This window comes from Lolium rigidum, chromosome 1, assembly GCF_022539505.1.
Source record: "Lolium rigidum isolate FL_2022 chromosome 1, APGP_CSIRO_Lrig_0.1, whole genome shotgun sequence".
Taxonomy (NCBI): Eukaryota; Viridiplantae; Streptophyta; class Magnoliopsida; order Poales; family Poaceae; genus Lolium; species Lolium rigidum.
In genome coordinates this window covers 103,023,590-103,037,016 of record NC_061508.1, presented here as the reverse complement: position 1 = coordinate 103,037,016, position 13,427 = coordinate 103,023,590, and the positions used below count along the sequence as shown (strand labels likewise).

The 13,427-nt window shown below is 45.5% G+C and overlaps 1 pseudogene; it reads right to left on the bottom strand.

The window, feature by feature from the left end:
• Positions 1-2,276: 2,276 nt before the first annotated feature.
• On the bottom strand, positions 2,277-13,267 carry LOC124649658 (annotated as a pseudogene).
• Between the last annotated feature and the right edge of the window lie 160 nt (positions 13,268-13,427).

The window sequence follows — 13,427 nt, the reverse complement described above, 5'->3', positions numbered from 1 at the left end:
AAACATTATTGTTTACCACAATAGCTTAATAGAATCAACACTGCTGTTCAACACATCGAGACCTGGCCACGACTGTAACCTGCAAAACTGAACTAAATTAGGATGCTAATTCGAGGAAGATCATATTTTTCTGGTTCTAAGAGGAGAAAAGGCCCACATCGACCATCACATCTGAAATATAATTGACTGCGGAACGGGAACATGAAGAGGTACGTAGCTCTTGCCTTTAGCCCTCTACATGCACACATCCTCACAGCCTTTGTAGTTTGACCACAACCCTAGCATATAGATGTACATATGCAAGCAGAAAGAGGGTCAGAATAAAGCAAAATAAAAAAGGTCTTCGGTAGAGCTATAATATTTTTTTCTTCCTTTAATGCTCCAAAATTTTGCACATAACTCGGTAATGTTTATCAGTACAAAACGACCTAATATCTATATCTATCATTCGGTTATAGAAGCTAACTACATAATGCTGTCTGAACTTGATCTCACATTTTTTTTATGATAGAAATAGAAATAAAAACAACTTTAAACATTTTTTGATATAAAACCAAGAGAAAAAGCCCAAAGATAATTCATTCATAAATAAAAAGGTGTTGGCTAGTATAGCAGTATTGAGCCTTATTACCTGAATTCCCCATAGATGTCTAGCATACACCGGTACCTACTCATGATAATCTAGTTGATACCCGTGGCTAGTTACATGAAAAAAAGGAAATGATGTGATTAACCTACAGTTGTACCTTATGTGATGATTTAGAAAGAAACACCATATTTGACGCACCCCGTTGTTGATCTGCTAGTGCTATCCCTATCCTCCCTCCACGCGAGCACGTGTCATCAGCTCCTCCGACCAATTAGCCCTCCTCGGGTCCTTGGACGGCAAGATCCGGTGATGTCGTGGCCCGTGGCCATCAGTGAGGTCAGGGCCATGTCATCATCTCCCTGGACGCCTCAATGGCGCATCGACTGATCTCCTCCTCGCCGATCTCCTCGAGGAAGCCAGAGGAGGAAGTGGCGCCGAAGGAGGAAGTGACACAAGATCGCGAGCTAAAGAGCACCCCAGTCGATACTTCTGAATTCCATAATATAGATCATAAAGACAACTCAAGTAACAATCATGATTACCAGAAGATCACCATTTCAGGATTTGAGTTCCTCGGAGAGGATTGCCCATCTGGCTATCGTAAAAATTGAGATGTTACAAAAGTATAAGTGTCCAATAAATTAATTGGAAGCCTATGTACTCCTCTAAACCTGGCCCAAACTATTAAATAATCTTAATAGAGAAGTAGTTCTCACACTTGAAAAATAAACCCAAAATATCTTCAATTGCCGAGTAGACCAAGTTTATCAGATATACTCATGTGGTGATACTCGCCTACTCGAGTAGACGAATCATCTATGCATGGCATATGTAAAACTACACGCTAGTGTGAAACGATTAGATGAACTATTCAGATTACCCATAATAGCGGGTGCTTCCTGATTAAAAAAGATGAACGATTCAGACGAGAGCATATGTAAAATGGTAGGACTATTATGTACCTTGCAAATTTAGGTAAGCAGATTATTATGTCTCTCATGGTTACGAGCCCAGTTATATTCTGAAACATTACAATGCACAGCCCCAAAGTTCTTCCGTTCACGTGAATCAAAAGCAGTATTGGGTCCTTAGCAATTATAAAAGCGTCAATAGTCAAAGCTGCACAATGGTCACACAGAACAACAAATACACCACAGAGGCATTAAATCAAATACTTGAAGAGCAATCGACTTCACCTTATTAGAATGTCGTGGATACGATCTGGAGCGGGGTGTGGATGTATCCCGTGTCGGCGGCCTACCTGAGCTCGATACAACCCACGCATGGATGCTCCCTTACAAGTATCTAGAGTTTGAATTCAATCTTCATTCTAGGATCCACAAATATGCAGATCGAGAAGAATTCGAGGGCCACGACACTACTACAAAACTGCTTACCGCCGGCGACCTGAAAAGGCTTACCGCCGGCACTTTCAGATTCGCCGGCGATCACCTCGCCGGTGGTAAGCGCTTACCGCCGGCGTCCTCGGATTCGCCGGTGGTAACTCCAACTTATCACCGGCACCTTCTCCAATTCGCCAGCGGTATTTGTTACCGCCGGCACCTAGCCTATTCGCCGGGGGTAACGGTGTGTATCGCCGGCACTTACATTCTTGCCAGTGGTAAAACTAAAAACGCCAGGGGTAATAATAACAGGAGCCAAAAAAAATCTCAAATTACACTGTATATACACCATAATACATAGTATATACACATAATATAGAGGGAAATACCAGAATGACAGCAAGATACACATCAATAACACAACAGATATAGAAAGTATCCAAATGTTCATAACGTGCATGCATCAATAACACAACAGATATTGAAAGTCTCTAACTAGCAAATATTACACAAATAGATACAAGTTCTGCCCGCTAGGTGCCCCACCAGGTTTCTCGCTCCTTCGCTGGCTGCGGCCAGCCTACTCGCTCAATCGATGCTGGCCAGCCTACTCGCCGAAACGCCGCTAGCCAGCTCCTACTCCTGCGTGCTCGGACTCCGAAGCCAAGCTCCCTACACATGGAAGTATCATTATTGTTTGTTTAGTTCAACTGAAGAAGAAAATCACATGAAAGAATTCCATGAATTAGAACTAGTGTTAATGAGAAAAACATGAGCAATTTCATTTCAATTATCAGTGACTGAAATAATGCAAGAAAATGATAGAATTGGTACTCTAGGACTCAGTGAACATCTCTCAAAACAGAAAATGATAGAATTGGCACTCTAGGATTCAGTGAACATCTCTCGAAACAGAAAATGATAAAATTGGTACTTGACTAATCAGCTAGTAATACATAAGTCATTGATGAGGACATCCCTACCTCACTACTACCTCCGTCATTAACAAATGAAGATGAACCTGCTGTGAAGCTCAAGTCCAATGAAGTTCGGATTGGACCAATTACAAGAGCTCGTGCGAAGCTACTTAAACAACAGGTGAATTTGTTTCTAAACGGTACTTTGATTGATGAGAACTTTATACTTGCCTAAGTCCTATTACTTATGTATCATCGAGGTATCAAGAGGAGACAAGCATCGCACGAGGAGAGGAAGCAGCTGGACATGAAGACGGACGTCAAGAGGGTCGTGAAGCTGGACATGGAGCTGGACATGAAGATATCTCATGGACGCGCGAGGGAGGAGCGGGAGGAATGCGCGAGAGGAGAAGAAGAAGTCCGGGCCGGTCCAGAACCCGGTCCGACCGGCCCCCAGACCGGCCAGCCCGGTCCCTGGCCCGGTCGACCGGTCGTAACCGGCCACCAACCGGAGGAAATTTATCGTACGGGGCGAGACCGGAAATCTTCGCAGTTCCCGGTTTCCGACCGGTTGACCGGACCACCGACCGGACCGGCCGGTCCACGGCCCGGTTGACCGGACCACAAGCCGGACCGTCGGTCCACGGCCCGGTGGACCGGATCCCGGACCGGACCGGTCCGAGTCTGTCTCGACCAGATCTATTCCGGGTCGGTTATTTTTGTATCTTTTCGACCAGAACTCGTCCCGGACACCTATATAAGTGCCCGGGACGCCCCCTAGCTGCTTTAGACCACGTTTAAGATAAACCCTAGTTCTTAGTTGTTTGCTCTGCAAAACTATTGAATTCCCTACACCATATTGCTTGGATATTGTGTAGATCCCGTTTAAGTCTTGTGTGATCTCGCTTGTTCCATTGGGAATTAGACGGTTGCAACTTACCGCTTCGTGGTCGGCGGCTACGTGCGCAAGTGTGTGGAGTTGCGAATATCTTGCGGGGTTGAGAGCTGTTGCATCCGGCGACGGGGACCAATCGAGAGATCTCGTTGCGTCATACAAGTTATCATCCACTACATCGTCGTGTTTCTCCGCTGCCATCACTCCGTGATCATCATCACCACCGTTGCTTATCGAGAAGATCGGGCTACCCCTTATCATCTTGGTATCAGATTTCCAGTTTTCCTCGGTAAGCTATCCACAATCCACCCCATAGTTGAGTTGTGAGTGTTGTCCTATCCGGAAAAAGCCATAAAAAGTTAGGGTTAGGGTTTGCCATAGCCTTAGATTGCACTAATTTCGAGTTTTAGTTGCTTTTCGTAGTTGTTTTTGCGTACCTTTATCTTTCTTCTAGTAGAATTGTTAGGGTTTGTGTTTTCTTTTCATCTAGTTTGTCATCTAGAGTCAGTTTTTGTTTACTCCGAGTCCACATAGCATACAGTGTGTTTGTCCAAACCATAGCTACAGCCTTTCGATATACGTGACTAGGAACTTCCCCAGAAGAGACTAGTTTTACCGCTCGACAGGCTGCTCATTAGGGTTTTGGTGCTTTGCATATCTTGTTGGCCGTGTTATCAAGGAGTTGAGTCTTCAAAAAAAAAAAAAAAAAAAAAAATTGAAAAGAAGCAAAAAGAGCTACATAGCTGTGTGTGTTATACAAAAAGAAAAATACAAAAAGAAAAGTGTCGTGCTAGTTGAATCAAGTGAAAGGCCTAAGTTTTCTTTACTTGCACTTGTAGTTGAGCAATCTTGTGCTCGTCTCGTTGAGCTTTGCTAGCGTCTCTCTTGTGCATTGCAACCTTTCCCACATATAGTTGCATTGCCCCATTATATCGCCGTGTGTGAGTATCATTGGTTGTCTACGGTCAGCGCTAGAGCTTGTTATTGGTGCAAATAGGTAGCCTACCTACAGCCCCACATATATCCTGCTTTGTCGTGTGATTGTTCTTATACCCTTGATATTCGCTTCGCTACATCCGTGCACTAGTTGTTACTACAAGTGGTGAGCAACACTAATTTACTTTGGAACGGTAAGATTTCCTTTTCTTATCAGTTTTGAGTGAGTTGTGAGAGTACCACCATATATTTTTGATTTAGTGCACTAACCTACTAATCATGTCTGCTAGTGATACTAAGATTGTTAATCGGGAAAACAAGAATTCGGCGAGATATCATCACATGGAGGGAGTATGAAGCTCTTCGTAACGAGATGCGACGTGAATTCCGCACTAAGGATGATGAGCTTAAGGGTACGGTTGACGAGATCAAACAGACGTTGGATGCTACTAATGTCACCGTCACTGGTTTGGCTGATCAAATGACTGATATACAGCGCAATCTTGCCGATATGCGCCTCGCTATTGAGAATTTGACTGCACAACACCAACAAGACGAGCTTGAAGATGACGTACACAATGCTCGTGGTGCGCCTCGTGGTCATCGTCCGCGTGGTTGGGCTCCACTTGGCCGTAATGGTCGTGGGCAAGATGAAGAAGATGGATTGGGTAAGCCCAAGTTTTCCATACCCAAGTTTGAAGGAGGAGCTGATGTTGAAGAATATCTCACTTGGGAGCTTAAGATTGAGAAGTTATGGAGTTTACATCCCAACTACTCTGAAGATAAGAAGATCAAGCTTGCTTCTTCTGAATTTGATGGTTATGCATTACGTTGGTGGGATTCTTTGATTCGTAACCGCGACGAAGATGGTGCACAACCTATCCGTACATGGCGTGCGATGAAGGAGGTTATGACTTCTCGTTTTGTGCCTACAAATTACATGCGGAATATATTTGGTAAGCTAACACTATTGAGGCAAGGTGTGAAGACTGTTGATGAGTACTACATGGAGATGGAGATGCTTATGCAGCGTGGTCGTGTACGTGAGTCTCTAGAGATGACAATGCAGCGTTTTCTCAATGGATTGAAGTACGACGTTAAAGGCATTGTTCGTCATTACACCTACACCGATATGAATCAATTGTTACATCATGCAAGAGAAGCTGAATCACAGTTGGCTGAAGAAGCAAAGGTTAAAGGACGTGCTACGGGAGCTGGGCGTTTTACACCCCGCGCGCCCTCTACGGCGCCGGCACCATCAACGCGCTCCGTTCCTTCCTCTACTCCGCCTAGTAAACCGGTCTCCAATGTATCTAATGCAAAGAAGTCCGAATCTGCGGCAAGTACGAGTGGTTACGGTGTGTCTACAACGCGCAACCGCGATATGCTTTGCCATACATGTGGTGGCAAGGGTCACTTCAAGAGAGATTGTCCTAACCGCAAAGTCATGTTTATCAATGAGGACAATGAGTATGAGACTGGAGATGATGTTGATCCAAATGCTCCGGACGATGATGACTATGACAACGATGGTGAAGATGCATATCCTTCGATGCTCGTACCATTGTTGTGTCGCGAGCGTGCTCTTAATGTGTTGCCTAGTGCATCTACTCAGCGTTGCAATTTGTTCCAAACCAAAGCTTTGGTTGGTCACGACAAGGCTTGCAAGGTCATTATTGATGGCGGGAGTTGCCGCAATTTAGCAAGCAAGGAGTTATGCACCAAGCTGAAGTTGAAGTACCTACCGCACCCGCATCCATATTATATTCGGTGGTTGAGCGACAATGGTGAGATGAAGGTAAACCATATGGTGCGTGTTGAGTTTGAGATTGGACCGTATAAGGATTGCATTGATTTTGATGTGGTTCCTATGACGGTTTGTCACCTCTTATTGGGTCGGCCTTGGCTCTATGACCGTTACGTGCAACACAATGGCCGAGCCAATACATATCACTTGGAGTACAAGGGCAAGAAAATTAACTTACGGCCTATGTCACCACAACAGATTGTCAATGAGTCTCGTCAGAAGATTGAAGTGAATTTGGAGGATGCATCCATAGATAGGCGAGAGAATTGTAATGCCGTGAGTGATATAACGAAAAGTGAGAGAGTGAATTTCTTAGTCTCATTAGCCACCAAAGAAGACATGAGAGAATTTAGTGAGGATCCTACGGCCATGCCTCTTGTGCTTTTGTACAGGGGTACGGTTTTGGTTTCTAACGACATGACCCCTCTTCCTCTTGGTGTTTCTAGTGTTTTGCGGGAATTCGGCGACGTGTTTCGGAGGAGGTACCCGCGGGACTACCACCATTGCGAGGTATTGAGCATCAAATTGACTTGATTCCCGGAGCATCGCTACCCAATAGGGCGCCATATCGCACTAATCCCGAAGAGACGAAGGAGATACAGAAGCAAGTACAAGTGCTACTCGACAAAGGTTATATCCGCATAAGCCTTAGTCCTTGTGCTGTTCCTGTTATTCTAGTTCCTAAGAAAGATGGTACTTGGCGTATGTGCGTAGATTGTAGAGCTATAAACAACATTACTATTCGATATCGTCATCCTATTCCCCGTTTAGAGGATATGCTAGATGAATTGAGTGGTGCTTCTTGTGTTCTCTAAGATTGATTTGCGTAGTGGTTATCATCAAATTAGGATGAAAGAAGGGGATGAGTGGAAAACAGCCTTTAAAACAAAATTTGGTTTATATGAGTGGTTAGTAATGCCTTTTGGGTTAACTAATGCACCTAGCACTTTCATGAGACTAATGAACCATGTTTTGCGTGAATTTATTGGCAAATTTGTGGTTGTATACTTTGATGACATATTAATCTACAGCCGCAATGAATCTGATCATACTATACATATTCGACATGTTTTGCAAGTGTTGCGTGATAATAAACTCTATGGTAATCTTGAGAAGTGCACATTTTGCAAAGATAAGGTCATATTTACGGGTTATGTTGTCTCTAAGCATGGAGTAGAAGTAGATGTGTCTAAAATTGAAGCTATTCAAAATTGGCCTACTCCCATGAATGTGAGTCAAGTTAGAAGTTTTCATGGTCTAGTTGGGTTTTATCGCCGTTTTGTGCCCAATTTTTCTACTATTGCTGCACCTTTGAATGAATTGACTAAAAAGGGTGTTGTCTTTGAGTGGGGCGTTGCCCAAGATCATGCTTTTGATGAGCTGAAACGATTGTTAACTTCGCACCCTTGCTTGCACTTCCCGATTTCAATAAACAATTTGAGATTGAATGTGATGCTAGTGGTATTGGAATTGGTGGTGTGTTGATGCAAGAGGGTCGCCCAATTGCATATTTTTCGAGAAATTATACGGTGCTAAGTTGAACTATCCTATATATGATAAAGAATTGTATGCTTTAATTAGAGTTCTTGAGGTTTGGCAACATTATTTGTGGCCAAAAGAATTTATCATACATTCTGATCATGAAGCTTTAAAATACTTGAAAGCCCAATCTACTTTGCATAAGCGTTTAGCTAAGTGGGTTGAGTTCATTGAGTCTTTTCCATACATCATTAAACATAAGAAGGGAAAAGATAATATTGTTGTCGATGCTCTATCTAGGAAGAATATGCTATTAACTCAACTTGATGTTAAAATTCCTGGTTTAGAGATACTATGTGATTTGTATGCTACGATCATGATTTTGCTTGAACCATATCGCTTATGTGCTCTTGGTAAAGCATGGGAAAAATATCACATACATGATGGGTTCTTGTTTAGAGCTAACAAACTATGTGTTCCGAGAATCGTACGTGCGTTTGCTCTTATTGCGGGAATCACATGCTTGGAGGTTTGATGGGTCACTTTGGGCGTGAGAAGACGCTACTCATGCTCGGCTGATCATTTTTATTGGCCAAAGATGAGGCGGGACGTGGACAGGTATGTGAAGAGGTGCATTACTTGCAACAAGTCCAAGTCCAAGCTGAAGCCTCACGGTTTGTATACTCCTTTACCGGCACCTACTACACCTTGGGAAGATATTAGTATGGATTTTGTGTTGGGTTTGCCGCGTACTAAGAGAGGCCATGATTCTATATTTGTGGTAGTAGACAAATTTTCTAAAATGTCACACTTTATTGCACCGCTACAAAAGCGACGATGCGTCGCATATTGCTAACTTTGTTTTTCGGGGAGATTGTTCGACTACATGGAGTCCCGAAGACTATTGTTTACGATCGTGATGTGAAGTTCATGAGCTACTTCGGAAGACACTTTGGGGAAAGGCTGGGGACAAAGCTACTGTTCGGTACTACTTGTCATCCTCAAGCCGATGGTCAAGCCGAGGTGGTGAATCGAACCTTGTCACAAGCTGTTGAGATCCATGATCAAGAAGAACACGAAGGAGTGGGAAGAGTGTTTGCCGCATGTGGAGTTTGCTTACAACGGGGCGGTACATTCTACCACGGAGTCTGTGTCCTTTTGAGGTGGTGTATGGTTTCAAACCCATTACTCCACTTGACTTGTTGCCTTTACCCATACATGAGAGAGTTAATATGGAGGCATCCAAGAGGGCAGATTTTGTGCGTAAGATCCATGTGAAGACTAAAGAGTTGATCGAGAAGAAAGGCAAGAGCAATGCTGCAAGGATGAACAAGAAGCGCAAAGAGATGTTGTTCCGGCTCGGTGATATGAGTGCAGGTACATTTTCGCAAGGATAGGTTCCCGAAGGCTGCGGAAGTCTAAGTTGAAGCCTCGTGGTGCTGGTCCTTACAAAGTGCTTGCCAAGATCAATGATAATGCATACTCGATAGATCTTCCGGTTGATGAGTTTGGTGTCGGTAATTCTTTCAATGTTGCTGATTTGACACCATATGACGGAGAAGACCTTGGAGCGTCGGGGTCGACGCCTTTTGAAGGGGGAGATGATGAGGACATCCCTACCTCACTACTACCTCCGTCATTAACAAATGAAGATGAACCTGCTGTGAAGCTCAAGTTCAATGAAGTTCGGATTGGACCAATTACAAGAGCTCGTGCGAAGCTACTTAAACAACAGGTGAATTTGTTTCTAAACGGTACTTTGATTGATGAGAACTTTATACCGCCTAAGTCCTATTACTTATGTATCATCAGGTATCAAGAGGAGACAAGCATCGCACGAGGAGAGGAGCAGCTGGACATGAAGACGGACGTCAAGAGGGTCGTGAAGCTGGACATGGAGCTGGACATGAAGATATCTCATGGACGCGCGAGGGAGGAGCGGGAGGAATGCGCGAGAGGAGAAGAAGAAGTCCGGGCCGGTCCGGAACCCGGTCCGACCGGCCCCCGGACCGGCCAGCCCGGTCCACGGCCCGGTCGACCGGTCGTAAACCGGCCACCAGCCGGAGGAAATTTATCGTACGGGGCGAGACCGGAAATCTTCGCAGTTTCCGGTTTCCGACCGGTTGACCGGACCACCGACCGGACCGGCCGGTCCACAGCCCGGTTGACCGGACCACAAACCGGACCGTCGGTCCACGGCCGGTGGACCGGATCCCGGACCGGACCGAGTCCGAGTCTGCTCTCGACCGAGATCTATTGCGGGTCGGTTATTTTTGTATCTTTTCGACCAGAACTCGTCCCGGACACCTATATAAGTGCCCGGGACGCCCCCTAGCTGCTTTAGACCACGTTTAAGATAAACCCTAGTTCTTAGTTGTTTGCTCTGCAAAACTATTGAATTCCCTACACCATATTGCTTGGATATTGTGTAGATCCACATTTAAGTCTTGTGTGATCTGCTGTTCCATTGGGAATTAGACGGTTGCAACTTACCGCTTCGTGGTCGGCGGCTACGTGCGCAAGTGTGTGGAGTTGCGAATATCTTGCGAGGGTTGAGAGCTGTTGCATGCGGCGACAGGGACCAATCGAGAGATCTCGTTGCGTCATACAAGTTATCATCCACTACATCGTCGTGTTTCTCCGCTGCCATCACTCCGTGATCATCATCACCACCGTTGCTTACTGAGAAGATCGGGCTACCCCTTATCAGTCATGCAGTTCATTTGGAACAGCGAAACAACTTTACAAAAAATGAGTTCTGGCATCTAGTGCAGTTTACCATAGCCAACAATATGCTTGTATCAAACAACGATGCAAAACAAAAGCACCTTCATTTTTATATTACAGATCAATGGGCATAAATTATTGTGAAGGTTCTGATAGGATACCAGGGATACAGATGACCCTTGACACCAATCAGCTACATTATTTCTACTTCTGAAATTTGTGAGAACCTCTGCCATTACACCATTAACTTTTTGTAACACTTGGTACATACGAGTGGTATCTAGTGTTACTCTGCATCAATGTAATATTTCAGATCCTTTGAGTGTTATACATTTATTAAGAACAGAGGGTACCTGAAACTTTTCCTTTCCACAATGTGATATATCCGACCTGGTGCATAGAGCCTCCTTGGATCTTTCAAGAGAGCATCTTCAGGTATGCAAGTATCCTTCAAACATCTCAAACGTATTAGACATGGCAGACTGCCCAAGAGAAGATGGTCCAATTTTAAAATTGCTTCAACCCATAAATATGGAAGAAAATAATCACATTGCAGTCAACATACTCCATATCATAATTAGAAAAAAAAAGATCATACACCCCAGATACAAGAAAATAATTACCTAGAGGTAAACTCTATTTTTTCAGATAACAATGCAAATACTACTACATCACTGCCAGTTGGATCATTGTATCCCCAGGCAGAGATATATAGTTGCCAGTTGCTAATTCTTACTTTGAAGGCCTAGAATAGGCAACAGAGGTAACTAATTCAACAATTAATGAATCGTGAGTTTATGACATGCTAAATTTTCAACTGATACACTTCAAGTACTGGCTGGCCACTAAAATTACATAATGTAAAGGTGTGTTTGGTACTAGAATCATACTATAGCTAACAGCGGTGAGTATGAAAATAGAATAAAGAGCAATGGCGCCATGTGCGTACCAGAGAATAGACTTGAAAATATCTTCTAAAGGAGTAGCAGTCCGAGGCAAGAAATCATCCTGTCAACAAGAAGAACTATGTTGAGCTTCACACGGCAAAGTTCTATCCTAGAAACTTTATGCTGTTTGACAGTACTACTTGGCAACGAGTAACTGAATTAGATTTAATCTATATCGTTTGGAAGCGGCAGCAAGCTGTATGCGGTATGACACAGTAGTAGCACATGACAAAAAATTCAGACAGAGATGTTAAAAATTCTACCGATTCTGCGAAGTGGAATGAACCAGACAAACAATTACGCTCACGCTATCCATACTGTACATCTATTCCACATATGAAGAATGTGATGTTCTGCCTCGTAAGCATAACAGGTACTAACATAATTCAGACATTTTTTTTTACTGGATCTGAAAACAGAAGAAACCTTTCAGCAGTAGAACATGTATGTTGTTCTGACAGAATAACAAAATTCTTGTCACCTGTAGGACGACCGAGTTGTTGACGTCTGCGGATCCTTCCCATCTGGACTACCCCGAGCTTGTCGAGGTAGAGCACGACGACCATGGTGAGCATGGCGGCGACCCCGGCCCCGGCCCCGAGGGAGTGTCCCGTGAAGGTGAGCGTGTAGTCGGGATACCGGCCGAGGAGGTCCCGGAGCAGGTCGCAATCCTTGTCGAGCACCTAGCCGGTGGCGCGGAGGGGGCCGTTGTGGACGTAGCCGCCATCGAAGCGGCGCTTGCCGAGGCGGTTGTCGAGGAGCAGCGCGTAATCGGACTCGCGGCCGAGGTGAGGCCCCGGAGCGCGAGCACGATGTCGGCGTGCGCATGGTCGAGGTAGACGAGGTAGGGCGTGACCCGGCCTCGCGTGTCGGCGTAGGTGCGGCGTCGGACGATGTTGGCTGGGTCGACGGTGGGCGGGGGACGGAGGTGGGTTTGCAGCGGCTGGATTTTAGGGATTGATTCCACCGGCGGCAGCACATGCGGCTGGATTTTGGGGATTTTGCGGAGGTGAGAGAAAGGGGATCGAGAGGAGAAGGGATAAGACGTGTGGATGGGTTGGGTGGGTGGGAGTGAACGGGGGCCAGGAGGTATTTTCCAGCCCAGGTAGCCCAAGTTCTCCTGTCGCGCGTGGCATGTACTCGCCGGCGGTAGAGGGCGAACCCTCGGCGAACGCGTCCCATTTTCGCCAGCGGTAAGAGGAGACCTATCATGTGGTTTGCGGCCCACCACATCCCTGGCACTTGTTGTTCCAATTCGCCGGCGATAAATGGGTTAGCCCTGGCGCCCCCAAACAAATTTGCCGGCGGTAACGCGAGGTGGGCCTGAAAGGTGTTACCACCGGCCACTTCAGCTCAAATTCGCCGGCGGTAATAAATGCGGCTATAAGCCTTTTCCTAGTAGTGAGTACTACCTGTAGAACTTGAAGGGGACGACAATGACGAGGCAGAGCGTGAGTTTGAAGTTAAATCGGCCTGACGAAGTTAGAAATTGGTGAGCGATTCCTCGCTCCCAACGCTCTGTGCATGGCCTGGCAGAGCGGAGGAGGACGGGGATGGAGGCGGAAATGCATATGACGAGCATGGAGGTACCAACCTGTGAGAACGAATTTGTTGTCATCGGAGGCATCTTTGGAGCTTGTCAATGTAGCAAAAACATTTACCATCAGCCGCCGTGGTCTCTGATCAGGTCGGCATGTTGCGGTACATAGAGGTGGCTAGGCTCGCATGGCGGCCTCGTGTGCTGGCTCGTGGAGACCGACGGCGTTGATGGTCGATGCGGCGGCGCC